Genomic DNA, 14454 nt, shown 5'->3' on the forward strand with positions numbered 1-14454 from the left:
ACACTGTCAAGACTCTGTATAATTAAGGATTTTATCACACTCCTAGTTCTCTAGGAATAGAACCAGCCTCAGAACATGTAAGACTATTAACGATTTTAGTACAGTCACCTTCTGGAATGTGTTTCCAACTTTCAACTCCAGTTAACTTTCAAGAATAGGCCTGCCTTTATGTGTGTAGTAGAAACATTTGTTTTGAAAGAGGAGGGTTCACAGTCTCTCTCTTAGGTCATTTCCTCAGTTCCTAAGCTTATGCCTCACATTTTGATTCTCGCTAATGCTCTTCTCAGACAGTTCTGAGTTGAGTCAATTGTGAGAAAAACTGGCAGCTCACCCGGCTATTGACTATAGGGTGTGTGTGCGCTTGGTCACTCAGTCATGTCCAACTCTTTGTGATCCCATGGACTGTAGCCAGCCAGGCTCCTCTGTCCATGGGGATTCTCCAGGCAAAAATACTGGAGTGGGTTACCATGCCCTCCTCCAGGGAATCTTCCCACCCCAAAGATGGAACCCAGGTCTCCGCATCGCAGTCGGATTCTTTACCGTTTGAGCGACCAGGGAAGCCCACTGACTATAGGGTAGTACTCAGTTATTGAATGGGAACCTGTACAAATGATCTCTATGGTCCTTCTCAATCCTGTGGTTTTACAGTTTCATGAACCTATTTATAGGGGAATGGAGGAAGGGATAGGAAAGCTTACAGTTGAGGCAGGGGACTACGGAGAGGGTTGAATCTGATTTAACTAAAAAAAAACTGTTTTTACTGAGGGCAGAGATACGGGATTATGTGTGTCGAATTTTCTCTACTTTCATTGCTCACAGGCACTTCCACATTTGGCAGCTAAAATCCAAGGAGGGTTTCCTATGGGACAAGCTAGGCAGCAGCTCAAGAACCACGTCTGTGCAGCAGCCCCACTGTGAAGGGCCCACATACCTTGCACTGAATTATTGTAAACACTCTAATTCCACACAAACATTGGTTTGGTCACAGTTTCACTCAGCTAAATACCTTGCTCTATCTAGTCATTCCTTTGTTCAGACAACTTTTACTGAGCACTAAGCCAGATGCTGGCAGAGAGAAATAAGCTAGATACTGTCTACCCACAATCTAATGAAGAAGTAAGATATGGAAGGAATGGTTTTAAAACGGAAAAGTTTTGTGTTTTGTTAAAGGAACATGCAAAGTACTGGGGTAGTCAAAGGATGGAAGAAATCCCTCCAAGAACTGCTTTAGTTGCATCTCACAACAAAAAGGTTGTATTTTTATTTATTTCAATGTACTATTTTATTCTTCTTGAGACTTCCTTTTTTAACCCAGGAATTATTTAAATTGATTTAAGTGCTTGGAGTTTTTTCTATAATCTTTCGTTTATTTCGATTTCACTGTGGTTAGAGAATGGACTCTGTATGATTTCAATTTTCTGAATTTTGTTGAGGTTTGTTTTACAGCAAACCTCATAGGCTATGGTCTCTCTTGATATATAATCCATGGTAACTCAAAGAGCATGTGTATTCTATTGTTGTTAGGTAAAATACCCTATAAATGTTGATTAGATCCTGTTGGTTGATGGGGTTCCTGAGTTCTTTTATATCCTTGCTAATTTTTTGTCTAGGTGTACTATGAATTGTTGAGAGAAGTATATTAAAGTCTCTAACTATAATTGTGAATTTGTCTATTTCTCCTTTCAGTTTTATAGGTTTTGCTTCCCATATTTTGTAGCTTGTTGTTTCGTGCATACGTGTTTAGCACTGCTCTGATGCAGTGTCCCTTTTATCATTATTTATTGTCCTTCTCTGTCTTTGGTAATTTTCTTTTTACTGGAGTCTACTTTTTCTGACATTAATATGCCAATATTAATATGCCAATCATGCTTTCTTTTGATTAATGTTTACATGACATATCTTTCTCTTTTTGCTTTCAGCCTAACTATTTCATTGTATTTGAAGTGACTTTCTAGTAGACAACATTATTTGGATCATATTTTTTTAATTCACTCTGCCAGTCTGTCATTTGATTGGTGTATTTAGGCTATTTACATATAATTATTGAGATGTCAGGGCTTAAGTTTACCATTTTATTTTCTATTTGTTGTATTCTATTTCTGTTTTCTTTTTTATATCTTCCTGTGGATTACTTGAACATTTTTGAGAATTCTGATTTATCTGTAGTGCTTTGGAGTGTTTTTTGCATAGCTTTTTGATGATTGCTTAGGTACTACACATACATAAGTTACCTATTGGGAACATCACTTTGGGAGAAGAAAATGGTAACCCACTTCAGTAGTCTTGCCTGAGAAATCCCATGAACAGAGGAGCCTGGTGGGCTATAGTCCATGGAATCACAAAAGAGTCGGATACAAGTTAGCAACTAAAAAACATCACTTGACCAGTTTGAACAGTAAGAATGATTGAATTGTAAGTGAAAATTTTTCCAAAGTCTGCAGCATTTAACTACAAGATGTCACCTCTAGCACCAGAGAAGGTGTTGATGTCACTGAGGTCCAGATTTCAGACCTTCCTCATGTCTACAGAAGTGTCTACCTATGAAATCTAGCTTCACCACCAGAGAAAAAATGGGTACACTGACACGTTTAGGAAGCTACCAATTATCCATGTTTATGAAAAAACATGGCTCAGATGGTAAAGAATCTGCCTGCAATGAGGGAGACCTTGGTTCAGGAAAAGGAAATGGCAACCCACTCCAGTATTCTTGCCTAGAGAATTCCATGGATGGGGGAGCCTGACAGACAGAGTAGGACATGACTGAGTGACTAACACATATGAGAAAAGGGATAGATTAGATACTTAAAATCCAGATAGAGCTTTCAAAATTCCAAATTTTATCTGCATATACCAATCTGATAACCTTTTAAGAGGAAATTTTAAAAACAACAAAATTATATTATTCAAATTTTACCTGCCAATTTTTATTTTTTTGCTAGCATTTCATGTAAAGGGAAAAATGGGCCATAAATGACTCACACTGAATCATCAGACTGCAGGTACTTTGAGTAAGGCCACATGAACTTGCAGTTTGGCCGTATGAAGGATGTCTAGACTTGGATGTCAGATAGATGTGGGGTTGATACCATCTTTGTCATTTATAAACCATGTGACATAAGACAAATTACTTAACTTTTTGGATACTTTGCTTGTATTTGTAAAGCGTGGTCAATAATTTTTTCTGTAAAAGTGAGGATTAAACAACACACAACATATGTAAAAGGCTTAGCCTATAGAAGGTGATAGACAAAAATGAATTTCCTTGCTATGTTCCTGTTGACTTTCAAAGACAGAAACCAAATATCTGTATTTGAAACCATATGGATATTTCCAAACTAGTCCTCTCTCATCAACCAAGGCTTGTATTTATCGATACCACCTTAAAATATAAGTATGAAGTAGTCATCAGAGAGAAGTGTGATAGATAATTAATATTTTGGTAGCATTAAAGAAGTCCCTTCTTAAAGAGGTTTTCTCAAAAAAAAAATTTACTGATTACTGACTAGGTGATGAGCATGGGGTGGCACTTTGGCCATCTGACATCACGGCTTCCTTCCATTGCACCCTCCAAGTCATTTCCTGAGAGATAAAGGCAAAACAGGACCTGACCTGAAAATTAAGTCTGAGATGTAGATCAGAGTTGCCTAGGTAATTGTTTGACCTGGAAGATACTATTTAGCTTCTCTATACCTCAGTTTCCTCATCTATTAAACGGGACTAGACCTTCTTTGGGGAAGTTGTGAGGGTAAATTAGGTCTTGTCCATAAAACAGTTGAGGTCTTTGAAACAAAAGCTTTTACAAACATATAAACAGCATGATTAATGTCATCATTGGCATTATTATTGTTGATGGGGAATAGTTTAGCACACATGGAAACTGCAGAATAGGGAATATTTGTTACAGAGAATATGAATCGGAACACTTTTCTATGGAGTATTTCTTACCTCACACTCTTTTTTGCTGGCTTAAAACATCCCACTCTGACAGAAGTACTTTTGCTCTTCAAAGTGGCATTTTATTGCTAGAGTAAAATATGTGTGTAAAAAGTTCCATCAGCCATCACCCCTATCTTTCACAATGGTTAACAGTCTCTCAAGAGTGTCTCAGATGGAACTAGAAAACTTTTTACCTTCCCTGTAATGCAGTACCTTCTCTAATAATCTAAACAGGTAAATATTGATATGGGCTTCCCTGGTGGCTCAGCGGTAAAGAATCTGCCTGAAGGGCAGGAGACTTGGGTTCGATCCCTGGGTTGGGAAGATCTCCTGGAGGAGGGCATGGCAACCCACTCCAGTATTTCTGCTTGGAGAATCCTATGGACAGAGGAGACTGACGGGCTACGGTCCATACGGTCACAAAGAGTTGGACGTGACTGAAGCAACTTAGCACACAATATTGATATAGCACCCAGTGTATTCCAGATACTGTGCTGAGATATTATCAGCATTATCTCATTTAAATCTCACAACAGCCTAGAATACACTTTACTCTGACTTTCTTTAGTCTGTACTCAAATAGCACCTATTTATGGGGGATTTTCAGACCACCCTATAGAAGACAGTAACAGCTCCCTCACCCCAGTGCTTTTACTTGGGTTTTTCCCCATAGTTACCATCTAATATATTTAAGTTTCTTGGTATATTCTCTGTCTCCCATTAGAATGCAAGATGTATAAGGATGGGATTTTGTTTTGTTAACTATCCTCAACATCTAGTATAGTCCATGGCAGGCAGGTGCTTAAAAAATATTCATGAGCAAATTAATGACCCTATGAGTTAGGTAAGATTAAACTATTTTACTGATGATGAAATAGAGGCTTTGAGATTTACCCACAGTCACACAATAAATAGCCAAGCTGGGCCTGAAAAGAAATCTATCTGATTCTAGACTAATCACTTCCCACTGACCTAATGCTCCACTGGCTTCAGGGAAGATCACAAAGATGATAGTTTATTGCTGTTTTGCTGTGGCATCAGAAGAGTCATGAAAGTAATGAAAGTGAGATAAAGGCAAGAGATGTGTCTAACGTGTCAGATGAACTGGGGAAGATAATTAGATTGTAGTATTTGTTCTTTTCTCCCCTTTCAACACATTTTGTACCTAAAAAAGATATATCAATCAATTTTCCCTTTGAGTCTAGCTAAGAAGATCTGTAAATATGGGGCCCCTTATTGCTCCTCTCCCTTGTCTACCTTCCATAACTTAGTCAGCAGTATGCTGGGGCTACAAGTTCCTACAAGAGACTGGGGTAGACCCACTGGGATTTTCCTACTAGGATATCATTTTGTCTCCTAGCAAATTGGTGATAAATGCCAGTTCTTTAGTATAAAGACTACTCAAAACTGTAGGTATTGCAACACCAGCGCAAAATGACAAGATGAGTATCTCTGTATTTGGCTAAGATGTGTCCCCTCATCGTCTCTATACCTGGTTCTCAGGTGCTCTTCCAAGTGGGAAAGACCAGAATCTAGGTCTCGGCATCTCTACCCTTAGGTCTTTATTCTCTTCAAGGAGGATGCCTATGTCTAAGCAAGAAGATCCCAGTTAAAGTGAGGAGTATGGTAGAGTCAGGTCAGGAGAAATGGATCTGATTCAGGAAGACAAAAGGAAGGAGTGTTGAGGAAAGGCAGCCCCGAAGAAGAAAAGGTAGGTGGATTCCTGGGATAAGACAAGACTTCAACGTGACAGTTTCTTCTCTCTCTACGTTCTTCCCATTTCCTCTCCTGATCTCCTCCTCCCCATCCCCTAGACCACCACCTATACATTTTCTGTAACTCCCCTCTATCCACCACTCCCCTTCGCTACTGTGCATTCTGAAAGGACTCCCTCAGGTAGAAACGGACTCTGGGGGAAGCACAAATGCCTAATAAACATTAGAAAAGCTGCCAACCTCTCTGGAAACCTGGTAAATGGAAATAAAACAAAGCTGACCATGCTTGGAAGTTTTTAAGCAGAGGGGTGGTATGGTCAGAATATATGTATGTTTGTTTAACTTGAAATTTTAATGCAGTGTGTAATTTTTTGGATACAGCCCCAAAAGCAAATGATTCAATTTTAGGTTTTAAAACATATACCAACAAATATGCTGGTGTTTTTGTGTTTAAAAATAGCACAATATTCTTGTATATGGAAAACGAGTTTTGCAATTACTAACCTTTATTTTTCCATAGCTGAAGGATTTCTTTTACCTTGGGAACTTAAAGAGAAATAACAAAAACACAAATGATCAGTGATGAAAAAGCAAAGGGTAAGGCATATCTAATATGTTCAATTTACAGATTGTTAAGTATTATTGAAACAAATTTAGGTATACATAAATTCCATTTAATATGAAGACATACCTTTGGAGTGGGACTGGGGTTAACTGCATAACACCAATTTGTAGAAACGTTCTAAAAGCTGAAAGTTCATGGTGTTTAGCTTGGTTTGGTTTTGTAACTCATTCCTAGCAAGACATAATCTGATCTGAATTCATTTAGTGGCAAAACCTGAACTGAGCTCATATGTTATGTAGCTATTTATAGTCTTTATTTCCCACTTAGTATGAATATTCATACATTTTGCTGCAGAAATAATGTTTGATTACAATTATGGGTCGGCTGTATACTCCATTAGAGTGTTACATAATATACTTTATATGCACATGTTATGGACTCAGCAGTAAGAGATCATATAATGCAGGAGCCACAGGAGATGTGGGTTTGATCCCTGGATAGGGAAGATCCCCTGGAGGAGGGCATGGTAACCCACTCCAATATTCTTCCCTGGAGAATCTCATGGACAGAAAAGCCTAGCAGGCTACAGTCCATAGAGTTTCAAAGAGTCAGCCACAACTGAAGTGACTTAGGATGCACTCACACACCTATTAAAATCTTTCTTAAATCTGAAAAATTCTGAAAACCTCTGGCTCCAAAGGTTTTGGATTAGGAATTAAAGAACACCTTTCTCCACTTGGATATTAATAGCTGCATAACATTTTTATGTAAGGTTCGATGTTGGACATAATGATTTTTGAGACATTTTCCTTCATTAAGCGCAACACTTCCCCCGTTTTAATGGGTAAAAACTAGTGTCTACAGAGGGAGAGCCTCCAAACACACAACCGGTAACTCATAAAGCTCAGGCCATCATTACCAAATCTTGTCTCTGATTCTGGAGAAATTCAGCCAGGGAATGGCACCTATGCTGTCCTGGCCTGGATCATTTACTTCTACTGTCATAACTCTGAACTTGGCTTTGGTCCACTTTCTCTCAGAGACTGTGAGAAGCCCCAGCCACATGTAACTTTTGAGAATCTTGGTATTTTTTTTTTTTAAATGCTAAAATAGAGTTACAAAAATTGTGGTCATGTTTCCATCAAGTGGTTTTTAGTAACAATTTTGCTAACATACAATAAAAGTTATGCAGAAAATAATTATAGAATTGTCTTAATAGGTTTATTAATATTATTAAAAATATTAATTGATAAGACATTACAGGTGGTATGTCCAGCAATGAAACAGAAGTTTAAAATTGCATAATGAACACGACCCACTTTTAATTCTGTAAATATACCTCCAGGCAATCAAATATATAACCTCATTTGGAAATAACATCTAAAGTCTACAATGAGAAATCCCTGGTGGTCCAATGATTAAGAATCTGCCTACCAATGCAGGGAAAGTGAGTTTGATCCCTGATCCGGGATGATCCCACATGCAGTGGGGCAATTAAGCCTGTGTGCCACAAGTACTGAGCCGGCATGCTCTACTCTAGTGCCTGTTCTCCACAACAAGAAGAGCCACTGCAATGAGAAGCCTGTGCACCTCAACTAGAGAGCAGCCCCAGCTCACCACGACTAGAAAGGAGCCAGCATGCAGCAGCAAAGACCCAGCATAGCCAAAAATAAATAAATAAATAAAAAGTTTAAAAGTGTACACTGGAGGGCTTTGAAAGGGAAGCCCAGGTCCTGTGTTAGGCTTCCTGGACTGTCCCTGGATTGTTTGCTTTTCTATTTTAATGTGATCTGCCAACTGCAAAGTAATCTCAGTCTCTGAAGCTGCCCAAAGTTGGGTCCTTCAAGCATGGGGTTTCCCCGGATTATGTATTTCTTTTGCTGAATTTATGTTATGTTTTGTTCCGTACGTAGTAGCAATCAATAGAAGAGAGCCACACATATCAGAAGCCATGCCTCTCCCTCCAGTCAAAAGGCTCTAGAATGCCAGGGACTTTTTTCAGACCCATGCCTAAAGTCTGTTGAAAAGAAGACTCTTCTGAGCCAAGTGCTGCCCGGAAGACTCTCCTCTTACTCAAAACCCTTTTCCTCTTGGGTTGTTTCCTGCTTCTCACTGTAATTGTCTCCCTGACAGAGGAACCACCTGCCCTGTTTCTCTGGGGGCCAACTGACCTGGGGTTTTCTGTTTAACTACTTCATGCCTGTCCCATTTGGGATATTATTCTCTTTCTGCAGGCAAGGAGACTGAGGTTAAGAGAAATTATGTAGTTTTCCCAAGTCCTAGAAATTCACAAATGGCTAAACAATGATGTCAAAATCCATGCTATGCTAGATATGCCAGGCAGTCTATTCCTTGTTTTACAAAGCATTTGTAACTGATTGTCTAATCAGTTACGACATCACCTAACTCTACTATGCTGTGGCCCACATTTCTCTCCCTTAAAGAAATTCATGAAACACTTTGCTAAATGCCTTGGATTCCTTATGAAATATGTGGTAACTCCATTAAAAAAAAGAAATAAAATTAGTTCGTACAGCAAGTATTTTTTGATGACCCGCTGTGTGCCAAAACCCTGTGTTTATCATGATTATTCGTAATGAATCAGTGTGGGATCCTAGTGATTAGTTCTTCCTCTTTTAGTAATTAAGAAACTATTCTTTGAACATGCTATTCCAGAATCTAGCACAGGATAATCACTTAAGTAACTAAGCTGTAGTTTGCCGAATTCAACTTTTTCACTTTTTAGAAAATCAAACTATTCATGCATTCCTAGGAAACTTTTTCTTCTCCCTGATACCTTAGAGAGATAACCAAAATGGTTTGGCTCCTAGTTTTAACTTCTTTCCACAGCTGCAATAAATGTAATTGCAGAATACAGTTTATTTATATTTTCTTTGACTTTTATTTTTAATATAATTACATTAAATTCTTTCAGCTGTTTCTGAGGCACCTATACTGCCTGCCTTCTTCTCCCAGTCTGCCCAAAGGAGTAAAACCTCTCTGATTCAGAGTTCAGTTCAGTTCAGTGGCTCAGTCATGTCCAACTCTTTGCAACCCCATGAATCGCAGCACGCCAGGCCTCCCTGGCCATCACAAACTCCTGGAGTTTACTCAAACTCATGTCCATTGAGGCAGTGATGCCATCCAGCCATCTCATCCTCTGTCGTCCCCTTCTCCTCCTGCTCCCAATCCCTCCCAGCATCAGGGTCTTTTCCAATCAGTCAACTCTTTGCATGAGGTGGCCAAAGTACTGGAGTTTCAGCTTCAGCATCAGTCCTTCCAATGAACACCCAGGACTGATCTCCTTTAGGATGGACTGGTTGGATCTCCTTGCAGTCCAAGGGACTCTCAAGAGTCTTCTCCAACACCACAGTTCAAAAGCATCAATTCTTCGGCGCTCAGCTTTCTTCACAGTCCAACTCTTACATCCATACATGACCACTGGAAAAACCATAGCCTTGACTAGATGGACCTTTGTTGGCAAAGTAATGTCTCTGCTTTTTAATATGCTATCTAGGTTGGTCATAACTTTCCTTCCAAGGAGTGTCTTTTAATTTCATGGCTGCAGTCACCATCTGTAGTGATCCTGGAGCCCAAAAAAATAAAGTCTGACACTGTTTCCACTGTCTCCCCATCTATTTCCCATGAAGTGATAGGACCAGATGCCATGATCTTAGTTTTCTGAATGTTGAGCTTTAAGCCAACATTTTCACTCTCCTCTTTCACTTTCATCAGGAGGCTTTTTAGTTCATCTTCACTTTCTGCCATAGGGGTTGTGTCATCTGCATATCTGAGGTTATTGATATTTCTCCTGGCAATCTTGATTCCAGCTTGTGCTTCTCCAGCCCAGCGTTTCTCATGATGTACTCTGCATATAAGTTAAATAAGCAGGGTGACAATATACAGCCTTGCCGTACTCCTTTTCCTATTTGGAACCAGTCTGTTGTTCCATGTCCTGTTCTAACTGTTGCTTCCTGACCTGCATGTAGGTTTCTCAAGAGGCAGGTCAGGTGGTCTGGTATTCCCATCTCTTTCAGAATTTTCCACAGTTTATTGTGATCCACACAGTCAAAGGCTTTGGCATAGTCAATAAAGCAGAAATAGATCAAAATTCTCCAAGCCAGGCTTCAGCAATACGTGAACCGTGAACTTCCAGATGTTCAAGCTGGTTTTACAATAGGAAGAGGAACGAGAGATCAAATTGCCAACATCCGCTGGATCATCAAAAAAGCAAGAGAGTTCCAGAAAAACATCTCTGACCCTAGGGAAGCCCTATTCCTGGATCTGAGATTTATGTGTTTTATTGTATAAAATCAACCTTCTGTGTATATTTGAGCAGAGGATCCTTTTATAGACTTGTTGCCTTTAGCATTTTTTGGTTATGGCTACCTGCAGTTGTTTTGTTGGGAGTGTTCTCATGATTCTAGTGCCACATAACAAACCACCTCGAGATTTAGTGACTTGAAATAACGATGTATCATTCTTCCATGGGTTGACTGGGCTCAGTTGGGAAGTTTTCACTTAGGATCTCTCAGCTGGTTGCAATCAGTCTTCTAGGGCCAGGGTGGGCTTTATGGCTGGGGCCTGTGGAGTCACACAAAGCACCATTCTTAGAAGGGCCTCATGCTTGGTTCTATATCCTGCTGTTGCTATCTTGATTCTTGTAGTATTTTTTGAACAGGGAGTCCAGAATTTTCATTTTGCACAGGGCCTTACAAATTATGGAGCTGGCCCTGGCTGAGGCTACAGTCTTCTAAAGACTTGACTAGGCTGGATGTCCAAGATTCCTCACTCACAAGGCTGCTAGCTGAGGCTGGCTGTCGATTGGGAGTTCCACTGAGCCTGCCACCAGAAACACCCACACATGACTTCTCTGTGTGGCTTGAATTTCTCAGAGACAGTATCTCAAGAGTGAGGGATCCAAGACATCCAAGAATCTGAAATGCTTCTTATGACTCAGCCTTGGAAAATCAGAATATCACTTGCAACATATTCGGTTGGTCAAGTAATTCATGAAGGCCAGCCCAGGCTCAAGGGCAAGTGCAATGGACTCCACCTCTTGATGGAGAGTTGCAAGATCACATTGCAGTAGAGAACATGGGATAAGACACTGTTTCGTTCATCTTTGGAAAAAATACTCTGCCACAGGGCTATCTGGGGCATGCCACTGCTTTGCCTTGAGTGCTCTGCCTCTTTCAGCTTTCTCTGAAAGCTCTGCCTTATTGGTAGGCATTCATGATCAAGTGTGGCTAGACAGGACAGTTTCAGGGTATCAGCCTTGTTTTTTGGTGTCTAATATGATTAAAACGGGACTTGCTAAAAACCTCTTCAAACCAAGTATGTGCCTAAGGGATGAGAGGTGTGCTTAAGGGGGTTCTGATCTTGAGGTGGGGTAGAGGCTGCTAGGAGGAACTACTTTCTGAGGTTTTGCCACAGTTCATGTTGAGTAAATATACTGAGCTTTCCTAGATTACATTGCTAAATTTTGCAGCTTTCAAATCCAAGGTCTTATGGTGGAAATGAATGAAAAGAAGGTGCAGTGTTTGATACTCCTTGGACAGATCCCAATTCCATCACTTAGTAGGTAGGGAAAACTGACAGCTTCAGTTTCTCTGTAAAGTAAGGCTAATGATACTCCCTTGGGCTTTGCTGGTGGCTCAGTGGTAAAGAATCCACATGCCAACACAGGAGACACGGGTTCAATCCCTGGGTCGTGAAGATCTCCTGGAGAAGGAAATGGCAACCCACTCCAGTATTCTTGCCTGGAAAATCCCATGGACAGAGGAGCCTGGTGGGCTATAGTCCATGGGGTTGCAAAAGAGCTGGACATGACTTAGCAAATCAACACAACAATGATAAGCGAATCAACACAATGATACTCCATTAGGGGCTACTGTGATGATGAAGTCGGATAATGTAATAGGTGCTCAAATAGTTACCATTATCATTAAGTGTATCATTTGTCTTTGATTTAGGTTATTACCTTTTGGTAATAACCTAAATAACTTTTTAGTAATTTACCTAAACAAACTCATGGTTTAGTTATTAGACCTACCTAGATTCTTTAGGGCAACTTACTGGTGTAGACATAATGTGAACACCCTAAGAGTAGCCTGGTCCTGCAGCCTCTGTACTAGAAGGTGCTGGTTTCCACCTTTCAATGTTGAGGGCTGACAAACCTAGTAGTAGTGGTAATTAACATTTAGTGAGAGAGGAACTTAAATGTGTTAGGGGCTTTTGATTTAATTCTCGATCAACCCTCTGACTACTGTTTTATTTCTGATGTTACAGGTGAAGAAATGGGTTGGTGAGAATAAGCAACTTGTGCAAAATCATCAAGAAGGTAAATAAGAGGGCCAGGATCAAAACAGAGGTCTCTCTAGCTCCAGGGCCTGTGTTTCATCATTATGTTATATGGTCTCCCAGATGGATTAAAGTATTCACATATTTGAATCTTTTTTATGTGACCCGAGATCTCAGGCTCTTGTTTACTGAGTGATCTGGGAGCTTAAGACCCTAATATTTTACTATGAAGTCGGGTTGTAAGACCTTGTTGGAGAAGAGTTCCTAAAAGCATCCAATTTTAGGCTGTTGGTATAAATTTCCCTGGAGGATTATCTTGTGGTGGGCCAATCCCTCGGTTTTGTGGCTGGGTAGATTCCAGCAAGGCCTCTCATCTGACATTTGGCATTTTTCCTGGCAGGCAGCCAAGAGGACTGAGTATTTTTCTGTTTTATTTTACTTTCTTAACCATTTCCTCTCCTCTCAAAATAAACAAAAAAAGAACTCATGGATTTCACTAGCGGAAATGCATCTTTAAAAATCTGTTTGCGAGGGACATTTTATAGCTGGAGAAAGAGGGTAAAAGGTGATTGAGGGAAAGGAGGAAACAGAGCCCTTAAAATTATTAACAGAATCCAGAATTCCCTTGGGCTAGAAATGTTCTAATTTTAAAAACTGTTTAAATTCCTCAAAAGATATGTATTCTCTAAGTATAAATATATGGCCAGGCAACTCTTAATGAGCTATGGAGAATCCTTAAGGCTATTATTTATTGTGTTGTGTCCCTAGGGCTTTCCATGTGGCTCAGTGGTAAAGGCTCAGCCTGCCAACGCAGAACGCAGGAGACGCAGTTTCCATCCCTGGGTCGGGAAGATCTCTTGGAGGAAGAAATGGCAATCCACTCCAGTATTCTTGCCTTCTCCCATGGACAGAGGAACCTAGCTGGCTGCAGTCCATAGGGTCACAAAGAGTGGGACACAACTGAGTGACTGAGCATGCACTCACATTGTGTCCCCAACATTTCCCTTTAGCAAATGTTTACAATGCATTTTCTTTGCTAACATTTAATTTGCAAACTTGATAAAAATGAGCAGAATTGGCTTAAGTTTGAATGCATTCTCTTCTTTCTTCCTCTCATTTAGAAAGGTGCTAGTCACTATTCACAAATTAGTGAAATGATTATTTGGCTTTAGCGACCCTCCCCAATAAAAATTTTTTTTCATCTCTGATATCCTTTACTTTTTTTAATTGGACTTAACTACATGTCTTGCTTTAAGAGTTTAACAAGTGTTAGCTCATTGAATCTTCACAATCCTAAGAAATCTCTAACAATTTGTTGTTGTTGTTCAAGTGCTAAGTCAGGTCCAACTCTTTGCGACCCCATGAACTACAGCACACCAGGCTTCCCTGTCCTTTACTATCTCCCTGAGTTTGCTCAAACTCATGTCCATTTAGTCGCTGATGCCATCCAACCATCTCATCCTGTTACCCCTTTCTCCTCCTGTCCTCAATCTTTTCCAGCATTAGGGCCTTTTCCAATGAGTTGGCTCTTCAAATCAGGTGACCAAAGTATTAGAGTTCCAGCTTCAGCATCAGTCCTTTCAATGAATATACAGGGTTGATTTCCTTTAGGATTGACTGGTTTGATCTCCTTGCATTCCAAGGGACTCTCAAGAGTCTTCTCCAACACAATTCAAAATCATCAATTCTCTGGCACTCAGCCTTCTTTATGGTCCAAATCTGACCTTCATACATAACTACTGGAAAAGCCACAGCTTTGACCATACAGATCTTTGTCGGCAAAGTGATGTCTCAGCTTTTTAATTGTCTAGGTTTGTCATATTTTCCTTCCAAGGAGCAAGTGTTTTTTAATTTCATGGCTGCAGTCACTGTCTGCAGTGATTCTGGAGTCCAAGAAAATAAAATCTGCCACCGTTTCCACTTTTTCCCCATCTT

The 14454-nt window shown here is 40.0% G+C and overlaps 1 long non-coding RNA gene across 1 annotated transcript; it reads left to right on the forward strand.

The window, feature by feature from the left end:
- Positions 1–1057: 1057 nt before the first annotated feature.
- Positions 1058–13444, forward strand: LOC133041220 (uncharacterized). The gene is made up of 3 exons (XR_009689198.1): positions 1058–1251; positions 12508–12559; positions 13288–13444. It is a non-coding gene; the product is annotated as an uncharacterized LOC133041220 (long non-coding RNA).
- Positions 13445–14454: the final 1010 nt, after the last annotated feature.

Source organism: Dama dama, chromosome 20 (genome assembly GCF_033118175.1).
Source record: "Dama dama isolate Ldn47 chromosome 20, ASM3311817v1, whole genome shotgun sequence".
NCBI lineage: Eukaryota > Metazoa > Chordata > Mammalia > Artiodactyla > Cervidae > Dama > Dama dama.